Raw genomic sequence first — 22,525 nt, 5'->3', positions numbered from 1 at the left:
ATATACCAGAAGTTATAGTTTCTTGTAAAATGTATTATTTTAAAATAAATTTCTAGATTGGAAAAATTGCAGTAAATAGTTGGATGTAATTTTTTTAAATGTGCAATATCGCTGTATATAGTGTTTTCCTTTTTAAAAAAACAAGCGACCAAAAAAAAAACCATAAACAAACAACCCCACTCCACCAGAGCTTTTAATGTCATTGAAAGCAACGTTTTGATTTTTTGATCAGTTTATCTTGTTTTAGGGTTTGAAAGATCTTCTCCAGGGAAGTAAGTTTAAAGTTTTCCTGGTGAATGTTGGCAAGTGCAGCTGAAAGGATCCTCTGAAGTTAAATGTTTTTGGATAAAAATGTAAAAACTTGATGGTGGCAAACAACTTTTCAAACACAGCTTTATGTGGTGAGGCTGTCCAAAGCAGAAAGGTGGTTCCTTTCCTTCAAGTTTCTGCTCATCATCTTCCTATCTTAGTCAGAGAGAAAATTAAATAACAAGGCTGGTCAGTGTCACTTGTGCTGGTCAGAGCCCTTTAGGCGAGTGGCACTGTCAGTAATGCTGTCTTGCTTCTTATCTCAAAACCCGTGCTATTCCCTCCTTACAGTTTCAAAGACCTGGGGGAGGAAGACTGCTATGTTCTACGTAACAGCAGGCGAGGGTCTCTATAGGGTCAGGGAAACGATTCTTTATTACGTTGTTTAACGTTGTGGGGGACATTCAACCATGGTGATGTGTTTTTTAGATTCCCATTGTAACTGTTGTCATAGAAGGCTTTATTAATGAGAAATGTTAAGTTAGAGGTTCTCATATCTCTGTCTTCTGTGAATGTTATAGATAGAAAATACTTCTACCTTGTTGTGGGAGACCAGATCCTGTGTGCTTAGAGACTGCTCAGCATTTAAAGGACTTTTAAAGATAGAGAAAACACACAAAATGAAAACGTCTCAGATAATCTCACTGGACAGGCCCTAGTACTGTTTACTAAGATTGCATTTTTTTATCTTGGACAATTTAGGAAAGACTACAATTAATTTCACTTTGTTTTCATAGGTTAACACTTGTTTACCTTCGAGTTGCAAAGACAGGTCAAATGGATGTTTTAAAAATGTTTCTGTGGCTGTTTTTAAATATAAAGATGAAATTGAGCAGTGGTGGTTTTGTAAAGTATTATGTTAAGATAATTTAAAGCCAGTTTAAATAATTAACCTGATTTTTTATGTTAGGAGTATGAAAGATGTCTGCACAAATAATGTCCTTGTCTACATATTTCTACTTCTGGCACAATATTAAATTTGTGTATCTCACTAGGCTGCACCTGCATGCTATGAGTTAGAGAGCACTTTGGATAAGTTATCTGGGTTTTTGTATGCTTTGAGTGCACATGGTAATAGAAGCGAGAAATAACTTAAAATCAGAATAAGCTCTTGGCCTTTGGAGTAAACCATGTGGCAAATGTCTTCATGAAGTCATAGTGACACCAGTGGCTCCTCTTCTGCCATGATGGCACTCCATCAATGTGGTGAAAGTCACTGAAACTAACTAGACTACAGAAAAGGCTTCTATTCTCTTGTGACACTTAATGAATTACTTCCAGGTTTATGTTTATTCTCTGGACCCCCTGGAGTTTCATTCCTGATTTTAATCGTTTTTATATATGTGATCAAAGGACGTCAGGATGTGTCTGTTCAGCAGAGAGCGGAGTGTAAGGAATGTGTGGAAAGAAAACTATGATTTTGTGTGTGTGTGTGTAACCTCCAGAAACATTTATCCAGTTGGCTGTAGCAGAGAATTTATACATACGAAGGTTTCCTCAGAGCCTTTATTTGATCGGTATAACTGCAAAACTGGCAAGTTGATAGAGTTGGGAAAATATGCAAGTGACAGCTTCAAAAATCAGGCTGAGGACATAACCAAGGATGGATATGTACTCTTAAAATGTGTCCTTGACCATGACACTTGTAATTTTAACAAGGGAGCTCTGAATGGATGTGTTAAGGCTGTGAAATTAAAGCCACAGAAATGGTCTGTCCACTTTTGAGACTGAGTCATGGCTTTGGGAAGCCTTCTGTTGTGAGCAAGTATTTTAGTGCAAATCGAATTTTTCCTTCCCAAGGTTTCACCTTGATATTGAAGGAAAGATTGTGTGCTTTTCAGCTGCCCCCTGAGCAAAAGAGAACACTTCTTAATATATTGCTTTTGAAATAATCCTCTTCAGTATATTCTATTGTTACGAAGGAAAATGGTGCATATGAATCTGGATGAACAGGTAAAAAGATCCTGTTTAGTTCTGCACTCAGCTTCTCAATTAAAATTCAAGGATTTGCTAAATGTCCTCTTTAAAACATCAATAGGATATCTGAGCAGGCGGGGTGCAGAAGGGAGTAGGGAGATGCACTTTTACATCATTAGATCTTGGTTGTGATACAGAATAAGAGTTCAGTCCATCTTTGAAATCTTTATCTTTGTAATTGTTAACAGAAGTGCTTAATATTAAATGAAAACTGTTTCAGATTACTTAATTCTCGTCTTATTCTTAAGCATTATTTGCTTATGCTTTCTTATTCTGTACTTGCTGATATTTCCTGTGGAATTCCTCAGGAATTAGTGCGTTACATCAATCACACAGCATTTATGCTCTACCTACATCAATTCACAGGTCAGGCATAAGTCCTTGCTGTTTTCCTGCAACAATGCAAGGATATTTATTGAATGATAGAAGTCAGATGATGTTAAGACTTTTGAAGGATAGAATAAGGAGACTGGTGGTCCTTCTGAAGAATACTGTTCGAGTTTTCAGATGTAATTCAGATTCATGGGTTATTGCAAGTGTTCCTGTGAGATACTGTCACCTTTAAAATGAAAGTACTTTTTAACTTTTTAGTAGTACTTTCACCTACCTTCTTCCTCCATAATTGTTAATTTACTGGGAATAAAGCATAGTAGCTCTCTCCTCACTCTGTTTTTTTTTGTCCTTAACATTAAAAGAGCCTCTCTTTGCAGAACATCTTTTTTACAGTATTATTGCACTGTATGATGCAAATTCACTCCAAAGAATAGCTACTCTATTTAAAATCTAGGTAGCACAGTGGGCACTTCCATAATCTGATAATTACTAGTGCTACATTTTTTTTTTCTCCTTTGAAATTTGTTTGACTGACTCATATGGCTTAATAGTAATTATAAGAAAGGTGTTTTGTGCTCTACTTAAGTAGTCTCTAGATTTTTAGGGAGATGGAGGAAGAAACTCTAGATAGTGATCTAACTGTATTAAGCCTTTGAGTTTAGTATACAAAGAAAAAATACACTTTTCTTTATAATATGTTTATGCTTTCTTTATAATATGTTTAAAAAGAGTGTATATGTAAGCAAGCCTAGCAGCCTGAAGGTGTAGAAGAAGCTTTAGTTTTATTTATTCTTTGATCTCTATCAATAACATGAAATCAATTATAAAGCAAAGTATTAGCGATGGATCCATGTTGATAATGTTTTAAGAGGAATATATTTCTACATTTAATTTTCTGATTTTAATAGGTCTTGGCAGCATAGTATCTTGAACATGTTTAACATAAAAAATACCAAGAGAAAGACTACCATTGTGCAGCTGCTATACTTGCACGTGTTTGCTTTTGCAGAGACAGTTCTCACTGACTTATATCTGAAGGATTAAATAGAGTAACTGCTGTTAGTATTAATGGAACTTCACTCCCTGTATTTATCTTGTTCACACAGGGGATCTTTGAAGATAAACTAAGTATTAAGAAAGACCGATTTCACTTTTCTTTAGATATTTTGTCCAAGTAACTAAAGCCTTTTTCTGGAGGTCTTTTTGCTTCTATATTTGCTTATCCCGGAAGACTTGCTTTTCAGCATTTGTTCTTAAGATTGTACTTAGTTTATTACAAGATTAGACTAAATTTTTTTAACTAAGTGATGTAGTTCTAAGGAAGTCACCATTTGTATCGCAGTGGAGCCTGAAGGAAGGTTTCATCAGTAATCTTCAGTACAAACGAAAATTTAATTAAAATACAGGTGTAATACATCCTTCCTACCTGAGATAGTACAAGAACTGCAAGTATGAAATGAAGGGATAAAAGCTGCTGGCTGGCTGAGAAACAGAGAATTGTAGATGAGTTGACTGAAGTTTGCAAACATCACTGGATATTGCTAAATGTATATTGATTTACATCAGGGAGGAGGAACTTCTATGTTAATTTTAAAAGATAAGTTTCTTGCAATTTTGACATAGTATACTTACAGTGTTATTTGTAACATCCTGTCATCAGCACTGTTATTATTCCTATAACATCTATTAGACAGTTCTTAAAAATCTCTTGAGAAAGATATCCTCTTATTCCAGTTTGCTCTCAGTGGCTTGACATAATCATTCCGCTTTCCTTAAGTAATCTGTACATCCTAGAATGTAAGGAAGCAAGCAGTACTTTTAAAAATTTCTTTTAAATTCATATTTATGGTCTGTTGCATGCTGGTAACTTTTCACTTGACTGTTAAGCTTGGTATTTCCTGAAAGAGCTTTTGATACTAGCTGTAACTGTATAGATAAATTAAATTCTAGACTCAGTTTCTGCTCTTTTAATATCTTGCTGTTACTTTGGGCAAATAGAAACTGCATTACTCTGCGAATAAGCCTCTAAAAAGAGCGTAACTAACTATAAAGGAAGTGGGTAACTAGTCTGTGTAAATTATTGCTGAATTCTTAAAAGCTTGTTTTTCCACGTTGAAGAAGTTTATTGTAAGAAAAATTGTGTGAAACTTCTAAAATTGGATTCTTCTAGCTGGTTTTAAAATTAAGTTAAAGGAAATTATTGTATTGCAATACTAGATATTGTACTGAATACTAGCTTCTTTTTAACTGTGCTATTTTTTTCATTTAATAAACTAATACTAGAGTGCTGAGACAATTCTGTCAGTGTTGTAGAGTGCCATCTTCCCCTTTGGCTAATACTGAAGTTTAGTTGTACCCTCTTATCTAAAATAGAACAACGGAGATCTCGGGGAAGAGGAGGACACAACAGAGAACAAGCTCACTTCAAATTATTCACCAGTCAGTCATTAAAAAGCATTAATGTTTAACAAAGAGCAGTTTCTTATTATTCAAATGCAGACTGGAAGCGTAGCCAAGATGAGCTATGAATGTTTCTCACTGGCTTTAGTAACATTTGCAACTTCATGAGTAATCATTCACATTTTTTTGTGAAAGAAGAGGGAGACAATGACAAATATAACTCTAACAAATGTACTGGTTCCTCTTTAGAGGGATATTATTCTTGTCTCTGCAACAGTTCTTTAGATTCCTTTAGGTATGCTACTGCACTTGCATCTTTGTGATCCGTGTCTGGCTTTGCATCAGTACTTCTTTGGTATGTAACAATTGCTTGGTGTTTTTTGGCACATCAAGATTCTTGGATTCACGCAGCTTTAGTTTTTTTTCCTGAGGTGCCATCAGTTGCACGGCAAATGATGTGTACTCTTCTGCAGTCTGCATTTTTAGTATCCTTATGCATCGCTGTAATATGAAACAGACAAGGTAAATCAGAAATCGTAAGAACATTGGTTAGAAAAGTAACTAGTGGAGAATTTTAGAAATCTGAGTGTGGACGAAACACCGATATATAAAAGACTGTTGCACCAAGATACTAATTGTACTAAAGGGTGTGTGCTTATGAGATCTTTTAATGCAAAAGGATTCTTTTCTTTTGTAAGTACAGCTCTGAAAAAGGGACTATCAGGAGGAAGCTCCAGAAATCTGTTACACAGAACAAGCAGCTGCTTTGTGGTCATTTGTGTTTTGTCCGCGAGGTTGTGAAAATCGCAGTGATCATGGCAGTGTTCTCTGTGTGCTTTAGCAGATAGGATACCTAGAAAAGAGAGGAGATTTAGAAGAAACCAAGTCTTACAGGTATCATACTGCTAGGATTTGGCCTCTGTTTCATAAATATACAATAAGCTGTGTATAATAAAGCCTAGCATTGTATTAGTAGCAGTTTTGCTACTAGCCCTTTCCAGCCTGGGGCATTTCTTTTCTACGTAGAAATTGCAAACCATGAGCAGTGGCAATTCTGCTCTGAGTATAGACTTGGAAATTCCCTTTAGGGGAGAAGACATCTCTAGGAACAGCCTGCCTTCAAGGCATGTGGGAGGGACTGCAGGTATTCCTTCTTTTATGATAATTTAAAACCAACAACAACAAAACCAAACAAACTTGTTTTCTATTTTTCTAAAAAATTTTAAGCCGCGCTCTGTTCCCTCCTTCTATTTCCTGTTAACTTTCTGAGGGTGGCTTGAAGAACAGCTTTGCTTCCTCTCAGAAATGGTATACAGCCTGCAGGAACTCAGTTTCCAACTGGCATGATGTCGGGTTTCGTTCTGAGGTCATCTTACTAAAGTCTGGAACCCTGCACTCCTTTCTGGGTGCTGGTGGAGTCCATGATTAGGGGCCTTACTAGCAAAATTGAGCAAGTTGTTACAAAATATCTCTCTCCGCTGTTGGGTGAAGCAGGATTAGGATTGCAAGTTGGAGATGAAGTGGTGGTTTTGGTAAAGAGATGTTCTTCCATCAGTAACTCTTTCTGTCCTTCTCTGAATCCAATGGTATGCAGTGAAGGATTACAAAGCTTAACGTACTGCTTCTCTTGTTGCAGAGCGTTCTAAAAACATGTATGGAGTTTGTGTGGGGAGTGAACTGTGTGTTTTTTAGATGAGGGTTGAGAAACTACTGTGTAGTTTTCCTATGTATTTTTGAATAAATTGTAGTGCCAAGTTCCTTGTTCTTGGTGATTGTATATTGACAGACTTATAAAGCAAGATGTCACAATGGCCCTTCATTTCCATTTTGGTTCTTCCTCCCTTGGGATAGCATATTGTTTTCTGCTTCCTATTGAGAAAACTGTATTCCATAGAAGAGATATTAAGAAAAGAAAAATACAAATATTTGTGTGTTTTTTTCCTGTTGGGGCTCCAGTAAACACTGCCATTTCTGTGGCAACACTTGTGCTAATCCTGATCATTCAGGAAGAATTGCTTCCTCAGGGACATGCCGTAGTGTAAGGAACTGGTCTGTTTCGGGTTGTCATGGATATGGGGAGTACCTCTCTATGAAAGGTCTCTCATGGACAGCCCCAGAATGAAAAATCAAAGATGATGGAGTTTCCTCTTTTTTTTGAAAGTAGTTGTTCTGAAGCAGTTAGGTTTTTTAACATTTAATGTTATCAATGTTTCTGATTAAAATTCATAAGTATTTGTAAGACTCAGAGCTTTCTCAGGGCTAAGTTATAAAAGATGGCTCATTAAAATAGATTAACATTCAGTCTTCTGTCTCTGACACCTTTGGGGAAGGTTGGTGGAAGATTCCACAAGTATTCTTGTTCTAAAATGCTAAAACTTAATACTATTCAGAGTGGTGATGTTACTTTAAGTACTCCAGTTTCTCAAGCGTATAGAAATTAAACATCACTGGATATAATTTGTATAATGATTTTAATTCTAATCTTGAGATTGTGTAACTTTGTGATAAACAGCCATAAACTGCGCTTCAGTTTCTTTGTATTCTGTGTGAGCATCTCTAATATCCTTGAGAAGTAATGTTAATTTCTTGCTGTTGAAAACATTTAATAATTAAGTGTTGTGCCTTGTGTCTTTTTTTCATAGCACTATGAAACAACATAACTTTGTATGATGTGTATTGTTTTTGCTAGTGGGTTTTTTTTTTAAATTTTCATAGCTTTTACATGCAGACATTTAACTTTTCTTAGCTAAAAGATTTACGATGTGTACCCTTTGTTTTGAAGTAGTATGTAACAGTGAATGTGGGGAGCTTTATACTAGAAGTTCTGCTACTAAAAATCAGTTCATCTGGAAGTACACCATGTAGTACTTGCCACCTGCTGCAGCTCACTTTGGTCAGGGAATTTCTTTTGTTACTGGCATATTTATGTCAGGATGAATGCTGACTTGTGCTTTCTTGCAGGGACTTTAAACATTCATGAGCATAAAAGAGGATTTTCCCTGGTCTAGGGAGAACACAATGATTTTTTTTTTTACTATTATCCCATCTTAGGAAACAGGATGAATCTATCTGTCTTCCCCTTTCCCCAAAATCCTCTTCCTGCGAAAGTGCACAGGATGCAATTGCTGGAAGTGTGTGTGTGTGGGGTTGTCTGTCTCTTTTACATGGAGATTATTCTTTTTACAGCTATATGTTTTAAGTAAGCTTTGATGAATGTTGACTTAATATTGTTAGAAGCGTAAATCTGAGGGAAGAAAAGCTATAAAATACATTATTTTGAGATGTTGTACAGAAGTTATGTTTGCTCATAATTTTGTTGTGTATCACAACCTGAAGATTGCCCAGATAAGAAGTTTTAATTTTTCTAAATTTTAAAATGTACATATTTGGAATCTACTCAAATTTATTTATGATTTGTTTACTAAAGGAGACTGTTACCAAATCATATCTGAATGGAACAAGATCCACTTGTGGATTATTGATGAATATAATTGTACTGGTAATGGAGTAGTACTTCATGTTGTATAGATGTAGAATCACAGAATTGCCGGAGATGTTGGTAATACTTCTGCAGAATCCATGATACTCTTCTGTACCTTCTATCTCATCACTTTGTGCCACCCCTCAGTCCGCTGGCTGTCATCTTCCCTCAGAGCTGAGGCTGTGCTACGTGCTGTGGTGGTGTGGAAGGGCTGGGTGTGATTCACGTTTTGTTGTCTCCCTAGTAAAGCACCAGACAAGAAAATTAACATGAATTCTAGAGTCAGTTGTGCTCGTACAGAGGATCCTGCACCCTAGAGATGAGGGAAGGCAAGGCAGAAAACCTGGTGTCCAGCACTGTGATTCTGAAGCTACCACTACGGGATAAAATCCTGTAGATCCTGTCTACCTCTTCTATCACTACTGTAGATAAATCTGTATATAGGACACAAGTTGTGGCTTGGTGTGGTGTTTTTTGTGTGTTTGTTTTTGGTTTGCTTTTTTTTTTTTTAACTGGAAAACCAATAACTTCAGTTGCAATTATATCTAGAACTTTTTGTAAACAACTGACCAAGGTTTTCTGGCTTTGGCTATTAAAAAATGTGTTATGATGCATGATACAATTTTTTCTCCAAATGTATTTTTTTAAACATATCACATATGGGGACACTAGTTCTTTGAATACACTTTTTTTATTTCACAAATCAACAACACATCTTTGGTCTTTTTTAAGCACTTAATTAAAAAAAACTGTCAAAATCAGACTTAAAGAAGAATTGAGCCAGCTTTCTAAATTGTTGATCTTTTGAGAGAGACTGTTTTGAGAAAGGTCGTTCATGAACTGTTCAGGCAAGAGTGAGTCTTCAGTGGCGATTACAGTTTACAGGATAGAGTGCTAAGTCCTAGAAAACAGTGACCGGGAAGGATGCAGACGTTATCGTAGATAATCAACTGATAATAGATGCCTTTTGTGACATTGGCTAAGAGGGGTGATACATATGTTGAGGTTTGTCCAGGATGTGGATGCTCGCTGGCTTTTATGTGGCATTAGTAGAATAAGAACTTGTTTAGTATGTTGCAGTAGGGTCATCACTGAAAAATTTTTAAAATGCCCAAGGAAGTGCTCACTTTGTAAACACGGAGAATGTGCCCCTGGTAAGAAATTGTAGAAGCCCAGGCTATTTCTCAGCCTTTTCTCTTCCTCCCTTTCTCCCTTTCCCCCTTTAAAAAAACAGCCGAACAAATTAAACCCCAACAGCCTAAAACCTATACAGTGGCTCTGTCAAAGTTTATGGTTACCTACCTGCAAAAAGGATGTCTGCAACTAGAGGATCCCTTAATGCATCTATCTGCAAATGAAGTTCACTTCTGTTTGCCTTCTTGCCATTGGAATTTAAGTTGGAAGCAAACTGTGAGTTTTAATGAGCTGTTAGAGTCTCTTTACAGAATCAGAGAATGGTTGAGGTTAGAAGGGACCTCTGAAGGTCATCTTGTCCAAGCCCACTGCTCAAGCAGGGCCACCTAGAGTGGTTCCCCAGGACCATGTCCAGGTGGCTTTTAAGTATCCCAAAGGATGGAGACTCCAGAACTTCTCTGGGCAACCTGCGCCAGTGCTTGGTCACCCTCACAGTAGAAAAAGTGTTTCCTGATGTTCAGACAGTCCCTCCTGTGTTTCAGTTTGTGCCCATTGACTCTTGTCCTGTCACTGGGCACATCTGAAAAGAGCCTGGTTCTGTTGTCTTTGCACCCTCCCTTTTAAGGTCCTTACGTACATTGATAAGAGCTCCCCTGCGCCTTATCTTCTCTAGGCTAAACAGTCCCAGCTCTTTGAGCCTGTCCTCATACAAGAGATGCTCCAGTCCCTTCATCATCTTTGTGGCCTTTTGTTGGACTCTCTCAAGTATGACGATGTCTCTCTTGTACTGGGGAGCCTGGAACTGGACACATTACTCCTCGAGCTGTGGCCTTACCAGGGCTGAGTAGAGGGGAAGGACCACCTCCCTCAACCTACTGGCAGCACTGCTCCTAATGCAGCCCAGGATGCCATTAACCAAGGGTGTCTTGCCTGGCATATACAAATGTACTTATGCCCTGATTTGAATGTGGATGTGTGAGATCAGGCTCTGAACGAGCTTGAAGTGACGCTTGATACTGGTATTTCTAATTGAAATTCCTCTTGCTCTTTTATACAGATCAAATCAGATGACAGCACAACCCATTTCAGCTTTGTCTTATGTAAAAACATGCTAAGTTTCATCATCCAAATCAGTAATGACAGTAGGAATTGCTAATGAAATTAGAAGCGACCCAACCAAAGAACTATGGGCTTTTATGTGCCTCCTGGTTTAGCTGTAGGATGCTACTCTTAAATCCTATCTATGTACCTATAATTATACAACCCTGAGCTCAGGTTGACCTGGCAAGTATAGCTGTGTAACATCCATGCTGGGCATCTAAAACAGTATGCCCTGTCAGTGTTGCTGATTGTTTCTACTGAGCTTCAGATCTTCTCTTCTTCCGTATTTTTCTTCTAAATTGCTCTCTTTTGTAGAACTAGTTCAGTTATAGTTGTTTCTTACTGTCTGTCACATGAGATACAATACCTGACTGTGAGAGTGACTCCAATCTGTTTTATCCGAGACTGTAAATAGCTAAGAGGCAAAAGGAAAAGCTTCTTATACTGCATCTCATCCATAACTGCCCACGTTAATTCTTCCTTTCTGTTCTAGTGCAAACTTGAGCAGACCAGCTGTGTATCACTGATGAAAAAGCTAAGACCAACCCTTTTTTCCTTTGCATTGAAACAGATTGGAAGTGTTGAGACCATTGGTGGTCATCGATTGGCTCATAGTGTGCACAGGTTTGGGATTGAAACCTTGCTCTGTCCTCTGATTTTTTTTCTTTTGTTGCCCTTCCACCATAATGTGTCCTAAAATGGTGGTGGATGTGCAAGTACGGGCTTGAGACTGACCATGTATGTATGCCCTGAGCACAACTAATTGCATCTTCCCCTTCTGTGTAATTCACTTCTTTGTGTTGGAAGCTGTACTGAAGCTAAGCAGTATCCGTTAAGCCAATTAGTCTATTAGAGAAGGGCACTGGAGTTAGAACAGTTGGATCGCAATGACTTTCTGTTCTGATGTTGCCTGTACTTGTATAATTATTTTTGTGGCCACTTATCTATATCTTAATGAGCTCTGGTCTTGAAGTTTCGTTAGTTTTGTGGAAAAGTGTTTGTTATGATACTGTGGCAAAGACAGTGGAAGACAAATTCCCCAAGAAAATGTGTATTTCATGAAAAGTAAGTGTTGCCGTTCTAAGAGTTGCTAGGTCTCTTTTACCTGCTGATAAGACTTAAATAACTTGCAACATGTATAAGATCAGTTTGACGCTGTAACACTAGTTGCTTGTATTGGATAGATAACTTCAGTTTGTGTGTGTATATATATACATACGCACACACACTTTTTGCCATATATATACATTGCTGATCACTGCCCCATTTATCAGAAACTTACAGAACAGTACAAGCTGAAAATCCACAGATGATTGAGAAAATCTAATTTTATGTTACCATGGTTTGGCAAAAATTTGAAGCAAATGATGATGCTATTAACTTAGTGGTTTTTTTTCTTAAAAAAAGGTAACTATTGTTCATTCTAGAATAATTAGACTGACATTGTAGGAAAGTGTATTAAATCACTGAGCACACCTGTTAATTGAATTCTTTTATTCAGATGCTCTGACATGCCTAGGAATGCTCGAGTTTCAGATTTTTATAAATGCTTCGAGCTTCACTACACAATTGCAGTTGCACTGAAGTTCAGTTTTCTTTGTCCTCTTTTGTATACATGTTAGATTTGCTTAAATATCTATCATAATGAAAGACGTGAGTGTTCAGTTGTATCAATTTGTTGGCTCTCTCTGAAAATTATGGCTGAATATAAACAATATTTTGCTTATAAGTAGTTTAAGGTGCTAGTAAACTGTATTAGGTATGGATGGCATTGTAAAACTGTTTCATGATAGTAAATATTTGATTTTTCAAGATACTTTTTATGTCCTGATACCACATTATTTAAAGACACTATCAGTCTCAGTAGGACTTTATAATAAGCCTGCCAAGCAGCTGCCAAGTGCAGATAGCCAACATTTACATTCAGTGTTGTGTGATGGTAGCTGTGACATGGTTCCAATTAAAAGCTTGGTCTGCACACTGCAGATGTCTTCTGAATATTAATGTGTACTACAGACAGAGCAGATGGAATCTCTTTAAAATACAATGCAGTGAATGTAAAATTAAGGTTGGGTTTCTGGTGGAAACTGAGAGGCAGTCGAAGTTATTCTTTTTTTCTTTGTTTTTCATTGCATACAGAAGAATATCTGTGTATCGTCATCTTTCTTTACATGTAGGAGGAAATCAACTCTTCATTATGAATCCAAATAAAAATACAGCATTATGCTTTACTGAAGTTGTCTTAAATGCCAAATGTACCTAGAAAAATACTCAGAACGCATGCAACATTTGCTGTGCTTTAAAATATGCCTCTGCCTGAAGGACAGATATGAGGCAGTAGATAATAGTTGAAATGTAGGATGTCTATGAGTTATTTGAGGAGTTGTTCATTGACAAAGGCTATGTAAAAGTATACATAGGTGTGTGTATTTAATTGGGATTTGAAGATGTTATGTGAGGTGTGTTAGGAAAAGTTCATCCTGGGTAGGAGAGGTAGTATAAAACTGGGAAATGGAGAGAGCGACAAGAACATCAGAGGTGCACTGCAATGTAGCGTGTTGCAAACCTAAAGTTAGCTTTCAGAAAACAGCAGCAATCCAGCTGTGAAAGCTGTGTGGATTAATTATTTTAAGTATTTACCATGTTTCTATGGCAGCCCTTGAGCTACGGAGTAAAGCCTTGGTAGTAGGAATATATTAAGTGTCTTGGAAATAACAGAGTAAGTGTGGTATTGAAACAGAAAGCAGAAGGGTTTCTATGTGAGTGGGAATTGTAACTTCCCTCTTTGCTGCTGCAGATGTCTTATCCTCTCAGGCAGAATGCAGGTGTGTGAGAAGGGAGTGAGCGGTTGTGTACAGGGGGAAGAGGTTATAGAAAAGGCAGTGACAGGAGGTGCAAAATATGTAAATCCAGTACACTGTTTAATTCGCTAGTGTTATTACCATGGCTTTGACATGCTTGTCTCCCACCCTTTTCATACTTAATTTTACAATAGCTTATACCTGAGGTGGTGTAAACACTACAGCCAGTGCCAGTGATAGCATTTTCCACTTCATCCATATTGCTTTAATGAAGATTTTCCCCCAGATCTACATTTGGATTATGTTTGGCTATTGTAGTTATGTTGCCTGGCTAATATTTCTCTCGAAGTTACTGGCCTAGCTGTAAAAAAGAGGTTCCTGGCTTCAGCAAGGGTACTTATTTAAGTGATATATGCATACTTCCAGAGAGTTGGCTGTGCGCTATTCCTGAGGATAATACTCATTTGATAAGAGTGTTTTTAAAGTCTAGACCACAGTGAAACTGAGAGCAGAATTGCCCATGAGGTTTGGGAGAGGACAGCAGTAACTGGGTACCGTCAGAGTGAGGAGGAGCTGCGTCTGGACCTCAGTCAAGCTGGTTTTGATGGTGATGTCCCAGACCACAGGTGTGGGTGCCATTTCCTTTAGGGGAGGAGTGTAGAAATTGCCTGGTGGATCTGACTTACCTGTCATGAGAGGCCTTTAGTGGGTTGTTGCTCTCATTAAAGTTTTCATAATAATGTTTAATGCATTCAGTTGTTCAGGATAGTAGTGGGACTTTTAATTAGGATTCTGAAAATGGAAAAACAAGTCATCTTGGCTGATTTCAGTGGCAGACCAGAAGGTGTGACTGAGACTATACTCTTTGGGGCAGTGACTTACGTACCTTAGACTTATACTTAGCAGTGGCTCTGTGCTGTGATGGAATGCAAATTTAATAATAGTGAAATGTATAAAAATTTGTCTCGGGTTTATGTGGGGTTTTTTGTTTGTTTGTTTTAGCTTTATTCACATTGCATTTACCTGTATACAGTTCATTAATCTGTGGAAAGAGATTTATGCAAAAGGCACAGTTGGAAATAATAGAAATGGAGTAGCTTACTGGACATAGTTAAATCACCTTTTTTGTGACTCATTTAGAAATTATCTCCAGGATTTCCAAGTGTGTTTGGTGAAACTCAGCTTTCCAAATAAGCCAAAAGCGGTTTAAGTGTTGTTAATTTGTAACACAGAGCAATGACTTTGCACCTTATAACCAATCAAAGAATAAAAATCTGGTCAAAAGTCTTTAGGATATGATGTTTTAAAAGATATGAAGATGTGAAGTTAAGTCTCTTAAGTGTCTTAGAAATCAAAGCCATAGTAAAAAATCAGTTGAAATACGAAAGCGTTGCTTTAAAAAAACTGTAGTTGTCGGAGTCAAACATTGCTTTAAACAGCACTTCTGAAGTTTCTACCAAAAAGATTAACAAAATTTGTCTTCATTACATTTCAAAGATCGTAAATATCCTTAAGTATTAGTCCTCCCACCTAATATATCTATGATTTCTGGTGGGACAGGAGTCTGGTAAATAAAGAGGTGAAGTTTGAAAGCAGAACTCGTAAGGTAGAAGGGAAAAGTCAAGAGACTTGGAAAAGGAAGAGGCGGTTCCTTCCTTTGCCACTGCACCTACACATAAGGGTGAGTTGCCCACGTTTCTTACTGATTGGGAAATGCCTCATGGTTCCCTAGATAAGATGCAACTATGTTTTCCCGTATGAAGCATTTATTTTAAGGAAACTTGCAGTTATTTCTCCTTGATGTGGTTTCTGTTACTCTGCAGTATCGTACTTATCTTTGACCCTTTCTGGCTTTTTCATTGTCAGAGAATCCCTATGAAAGTCACTTCCAAATATGTTCAGGATCTTTACTTTTTATCATCTACTTAATGTTGGGTTTCTAAGCCTAACGTCATTCTGGCTCTTAAAACTTTTGTGATGTTACTAATGTGGCTGCTTTGCTTCCCTGTCTCTGAAGTGTCTTCCTTTTTAAGCCTGCTCCTAAAGCAAATTTCCCTTTTTCACTTGTGTCTTGCCTTGCTGTACCCTCCAGTGTCTTGCCTCTTCTGACAATAGTTTGAAGATGTCAGTTGCTTCTTAACTCTCCTAGTTCTTTGCAGCATCCCTCCTTTTCTGTGCAGCGTATAATTTTGTCTTTTTAATCCTTGAAAAAATTCCCAAGTCTGTCATTTCAATCCCTGACAATCTCTGTTGTAATATCAGCATACGGTTATATCTTTAATCATTGTGAAATGTGTTCTTTCAGCTGAGATTGTACCTTAGTACTGGGAATTTGTCCGATTTCATGTCTGTAAAGCAAATGCACGCTTTATTGCTATCTATTTGATCTTCATAATAGATTGCACTTATAAAAATCAACGCAAAAAAAAAAAGAAGTGCTGTGTTTGGCTAGATCTCTGAGACATGTCAGCAAGAAATAGGAGAGGGCTGTGTGGGTCATGCCATTGCAATGTCAGATAATACGGAGTGCTGCTTGATAGGTAGTCATTCTCCTGTACTTAGGCTTCAGTCAGGCTGTATTAACTCCTGAATTCTGAGAGCAGGGTTCATTGCATAACAGGGTCATGGTCCTTTTTGGTATTGAATTAATATCTGCTGAGAAACATAATTGAAAGAGTACCATGCACGACTGTTCAAATTCAGGTGTGGAATGCAAATATTGAAATAGTGATACATTTTCCTAAAGTGTCTTTAATTTAAAAACAAACAAACAAAACTCTTAACATCGTAGTCAAGAAGTGCTATTATAACCAGACGTTCCCCCAGATTTCTTTCAGAAAGTCGAGTAAAGAGTTATCTTTCTTGAATTTATCAACTGTTTAAAGTCCATCCATTCCAGAGCATGTATTAATTTTTCTTCTGTCTTTAAAAAAAAAAAAAAGCCAACCCAAAATAGCACAACAAATTTAATAACTTCGTAAAACATCTTTTTTTAAACTGACATAGATGCCTTGCTTGTTGACTCAACTTTTTCCTTCAGAAGTAGTTATTACATCCTTTCTATCAGAGGGGTTCTAAAATCTCTGAGAGCAAGGATCAGGGGCTCCTTTAAGATGAGGTTTCCAGACGGTGTTTTTCTATTTTATGTCAGTAATTTTTAAATCCAAATAGAAAAATCAATTAAATTGGAGACCAGGATGTGTTGGTACTTCGTTTTTATATTTTATTATCTCTTGCTACTGATGAGAGCTATTTTTAAATACTGGGAATGAAAAGGTATCTATGCCTCTATTACTTCTCCTGTAGCAGAGAGGAAAACAGTGTTTAATATTAATATAATTTTTGTTATTGTTTTCCAACTTAATAGATGTAACAGTCTCTTATAGAAAAGTAAAGTGTATGTGTGTACACAGACAATCCTGGACCACAGTTTCCAATTTTCTGCTTTCGTTTTTTTTATGTTCCATGTTCCCTCTGTTCGTCCTCTGAAAGAACTCGCTTCCTCCCTAGTGTTCCCTGACCTTTTGTCTTCCTCCGAGTATCTGGCATGCTTCAGTTGACACCAGCAGAATCTCTCCTGCCTGTCTCTAACCAGGTTCTGAGTTTCCATCCTCTTCTGGGGGGGGAATAGAAGTGGGGAAAAAAAAAATCGGTACCTGTAAAACTGTTGTCCATTTCTGTCTGTTTTGCTTTTCTGAAAGAAATGTTGACATGAGGACTGTTAGGTTCCAGAACTACCTCTGAAAAAATTGTAGTAGTTTGTAGCCCCTCTCATGCTCCCCACCTTATCAAGCAGAGACCTGGAAGAGGTAAGTGGAATTTGCCACTGTCCAGCAGGGACATCCTGAAGTAAATCATGGATACATAGCTATTATATTAGTAATAGTCACAGGGGACACCATTATTTTACTTATTTGTTGTAAAACAAGTTCGGATTTGTGTTTATTAAAGTATGATTGCATATCTGATGATGAAAGTCTTGTTTCTGCTATAGTATTACTTTTTAATTACTAGAAATCCTAAAAAGTTGATACTTGAATCTTTAAATTTTCTCACAGTTGCGATGGTTCGTATTCTTGTAAGTCCATTAAATCTTGGTGTGTAGAAAAACAGTTTGACAGCTGTAGTCTAGCACTTCCTTATCGTAACTTGATATAACATTCCATAGAGACAGTCACGCCTCAGATTTATACTCCACTCTGCTTCTGGTATTTCAGCTTTAATGGTTTATAGTGTCAGCTCACATGTTGTTTGGATAATCTTAATTGACTTGTTATATAAGAACAGTTTACATTCTGTTTCTTGTCTTGTCTCTTCACATATGATGATTTTGTGCCATGATTCGATGGGAAAGTACTCTGGAAATGACCGATGTCTGCTAATTTGTTTTAATAAAACTGGTATTTTATGCCTATGCTCTATGAACTCTGAGTACTATACTACTGAATTCATGCAACCTGTTATAAATTTTGCTCCATCTTTCATCAGGAAACCTTCAAAAAATTGCTGAGTTGATTAGAGTGTTATACGAAAGATCTGTATTAAATTTTTGTGTGCACAATAGCTTAACTTAGTCTGCTGCTATAAATTGTATCCAGTGTCAGAAACAATCAGCATGTGGGGATTTTTCTCCCCCAGTTGTAATTGGGAAGTATTCGTTCACAGGAGCTAGTAAAAAGCGAAGTGCTTGTGGAAGAAGAGAAATAAACTTTTCAAGGTATCTAGTACAGAGTGGTGACATCTAGTACTCTAAGCTCATGCCTGGAATGCCAGTTCTTCGTTTGTCCCTGAATTTTTTTCCTGTGACCCTGAACTGATCTTTTGAGTTTTATTTATCCTTTCTGTAAGACACTAATGTTCTTAGTATGTGTAAAAAGAGGATAGCAATAGCTGGGGGAATGATTGTTGTAACTTTTCTGTTCATTTCAAGCTTTAGCGTCTTCTGTAACTGTACAATGCTTATGAGTAGTATATAGAAATAACTTACACTATTATGGTAGTAGTATAACTTTTAAAAAGCTTGCTGGTGTTTTTTTTACCAGTCACTTTTCAGTACGCTGACAAAGAAGGGATTCCACGTACTGCTGGAAAAGCGTTTTTTTTTTAGATCCGATTTATAAAGTTGGAGAATGATTTTACTGTCACTTGTTTGGCTTAAATACTTTAATTGTTGGTTTGGTTTTGAAAGCAGGGGAAAAAAAAAGTAATATCTGTGTCCTTTTTCTTTTATATACTTTTTCACCTATGGGGCTGAGTTTTAACACCTGCCTATAACCATAGTCAGAACTCTTGTAAGTTAAGCATGGTGAGCCAAAACCCAGCATCAGATATCTCAATGCCAAAGCAAACTAAAGAATATTGGAGAAATTCCTGGTTTTTCACTTTTAGAAAGTATTTACAAAATAATAATAATAATTTAAAAAAAACGTATATTTGAGGTCAGTGGTTCCCAGCATTACCACATACCAGTCTCTGTTTCTGAAATTTATATCCCTAATTTTTCAAGTGAGAAAACCAAAGGGAATGGAGCCACTAACAAGCATTAGGATAGCTGCATGGCAGTAGTGCTGTTTGATATAAGGTACGTTTGTCAATTTAACTAACAGAATGTATGGTATTGATTTATTTATGCAAATGATTCAAATAATTTTTATTAAATAAATGGAATTGCATCTCTTTACTTTGAGGAAGAAAGGTTGTCCAGTCTTTTATTAGCAAATATGTATGTGACTAATTTTTGCAGAGTTAGCTGATTAAAAGTAGTATAAAATGCTTCTGAAATTGGGTAGCTGAGCATCTTTATAGCATTGTTTCTTCTTTGAGTGTTTATGATATGTACGTAGCATTCAATGAATGCCCACTATTGTGGTTTTTTTTTTCTTTTCTTCCCCCAGTGCAAGAAAAGGAGAATGATGAGTGGGGTTAAGTGATACTGACAAAAAGTTGATAACTCCTTATTTAATAAGTATTGGATTTAAACTAGAGAACTGACTGGTTCTAGAAATTGCAATTGTAAATATAAAAAGAATCCTACAGCCAGAAACCTGTAATTTTTTCAATCTGAAACAGCCCCTGTTAAGTGTTCCTATCTAGTGTTTAATTCAGTCTGTGCTTCAGGGCAGTGTGGAAAATACACACATGTTCAGCAGAGATTTCTGATTTTTCTTAAACAGTGGAGTAGGATTGCTGTCCTGAGTCAGTTCTGGCAAAACTGTGGAATGCACAACTTGATCTGCCTTTCCACTGCCGGTGTCACTTGCCTTTGGCTGCCAGGGAGGAAATTGGGCTGTTTTGGTCTCTTCTGGTACAATGGTTTAATTTACCTCAGTTTCTGTTGTGTTTACCCAATTACTGGGTCTTGGCTCCCATGAGCCAAGTAAAAGCAGGGACTGTGCCAAAGGTGTGAGACATTTTGAACTTGAATATTGCTGCACCTGAGGTTTTGACATAATGGAGAGTTTGCAATGCAATCATCTCGCAACAAAATCTTTTAATCTCATTATGATTTCTGCAATTAACGTATAACTGACCTGAGACATGGCCCACTGGTGTGCGGGAGGGAAATTCTAAGTGTGGGTACAAAAAAATGAGTTGTTTCCTGTTTCAAAGCAGCAGTTTCTTTTTATTGTTGAAGATACCAGCTCTCCTGAGTGGTACCAGGTTGGTGTGCTGGATTCGCTGTGTTCTTGTAACGGTGTAAGCAGAGGTGTACTCTCACGGCTGTGCTGGGGTAAGAGGTTACTATTAGTGTATATATCACTATGGCTTTAAATGAGACGCCCTTTAGTGTTCAGTCTAGGAAATAGGCTGGGTTAACCGTAAATCTATTATTCCCTTCCGCCCCATCTAATCTTCTGGAATCTGTCCACAGACTAATCTAGGTGTATGTGGGACCTTCATGAGTTGTTCTCTCAGCAGTCCTTGATGCCAGGCTTTTCTCCATGTACTTCTAATGACAAAACAGAAGGATGCCATAGGAGTGGCTATACTGTCTGTGCAATACTGAAAATAGTCATAAACAAAGGGAGCTTTTCATTGGTAAGCCAGAACAAAAGAAAATGCTAGCCTTCTGTAGTAGGAAATGTCAGATTTTATCTCTTTAGCATAAAAATAGTCACCTTCTGACAACATATAAAAGTGAACCTGAAATTTTATACATGTTAAAACTGTCACTGGTGTAAGAAAAGCAAACTATCATTTTAATCTTAAAAGCTTTGTGGAGGCAGAATAATAGTGCTCTCTTAACTGTCCTTAAAAGGTTATGTTTTTTTCTCATTTTTAACACTGTGGAAAACTTGATGCTGTTTGATGACACTGAACCCTGCTATGGGATAAAATAATCAAGATTCTAAAAGAAGCCATAGTCTTTGAAAAGTGGATTTTTTTCTATGTACCCAAAGTATGTCAGAGTTTTCTGTAGTATATTAGTTCTGTTCAAAGATGTTAAAATGTTATTCTTAAACGTGAGTAAGGAATGGGTATAGTTGTCAAAAGTGGAGAAGAAAGATGGTGTGTGCAAGGCAGTGCCTGAAATAAAATAATGTATTTACTTACTAATGGTGTTGATTAAAAGTATCCGAATCCATATATGAGACTAGTTAATCATTTAATTGAAACTGTTATGATCTAGATGAGGTGCTTTTACTGCAAACTTATGAAATTATGTTTTGAATTTAGTATTTCTCTTGTAATAAATCACTTTGTAGCGGGAACTGAACTAATTGATTTTGGTCCTCTTGTTCTTCAATCTTAGAACTGGCAGGTGTTTGTCTGTGTCGCTACATAAGAAGTGAGTTTTCCTATTTCTTAAGGTCCAAATTTGCTTGCTAACTTTGAGTAGTTACTCAGTTAAACTAGCTCAATAAACTAGAGTTAAGAATGAATGTGCTGTTAGCAGAGCAGATGAGTGTCCAGAGCAGTGTTCTGTCACAACAGGTAGCTACAGGCAGGCCCACGTGGAAAAGTTAAGAACAGGGCAAAATGCATGAACATGTTCAGTTCAGGGAGTTGCATGAGTTTGTTGTTTGTTTAATAAACCAGAATGGATCTCTGTTCCAAACGCCTGTCTCCCCTTAAGATGATACAAACTTCTTGCATCCGTGGTGTCCTTTGACAGGTGCAGTATATGCTGCCCTTGTTTGCAGGAAGGGTTGCTGCTGTCAAAAATTGCTTAAAGGTTTGAAAATAAAATTTTTTGAATTCTCAGGTTTATCATTCAGTGTTTTGAACCTCTTCAAGCTTGATGTATGAAACACTGTGTCGATGTTATTTTTATGAGGATTATGCCGTGTTATGGAAGTTTAGGTCTCGATCTAAATCGTAAAATTCAAAATAATCTTGCTTTTAATCCTTAGCTTCTTGTTAAGCTGAGCATTGTCTCCTTGTTGAAAGATATGGCTGAAAACTCCATGGAGTTAATCTAATTATTTTTCCCCGCAACCTCTTCTTTCTTCTGATTTCCTTTATCATTACAAAAGAATACACAAAAATAATTTTGATCTTTTTTTTTCTGGTATTATTCTCAATTATGTGTTTTAATATAGACACAGGGTGGTTGCAAATGCTCAAAAGAATCTGAGTTCTGGTGTATTTGCTTAAGAAAGCATTGTTCTTCATGTTCTGGTGGTGCTGAGATGCTCAAAGTTTCTAACTTCTAAGAAATGATGGGATCATTAAGATTTTGGTAGCGTAGTGTTTAATAAATCAGTCTGTGATGCACATGCTTTGATGTGGTATAAAGGCTCATCTAATTCTTCAATGTTTAAAGAATGGAATAGAAAGGTCACTGGTTGTATCAGGAAAAATGCAATTATCAGTTGAAGGAAAGAGGAATGGGAAGCATGGAGCATTCAGAATAAAATTGCTTTGGTTGTTAGTGGTGAAGGGGAGCATGGTGTTTTGGTTTTGTTCTGGATGAAGTTTTACAGGTTGATTGTTTTTTGTGTTGACTGAAGCAACTCACAAAGACAGTAACTTGGTTACAGTGAAA

At 37.0% G+C, this 22,525-nt stretch overlaps 1 protein-coding gene across 2 annotated transcripts in view; it reads left to right on the top strand.

Moving 5' to 3' along the window:
- Nucleotides 1–22,525, top strand: part of PRKAR2A (protein kinase cAMP-dependent type II regulatory subunit alpha) — a 67,212-nt gene that overhangs the window by 2,031 nt on the left and 42,656 nt on the right. The window lies entirely within an intron of this gene.

This window comes from Calonectris borealis, chromosome 10 (assembly GCF_964195595.1).
Source record: "Calonectris borealis chromosome 10, bCalBor7.hap1.2, whole genome shotgun sequence".
NCBI classification, from domain to species: domain Eukaryota; kingdom Metazoa; phylum Chordata; class Aves; order Procellariiformes; family Procellariidae; genus Calonectris; species Calonectris borealis.
The sequence above is the reverse complement of the archived record's forward strand: the minus strand, read 5'-3'. Positions and strand labels throughout refer to the sequence as shown.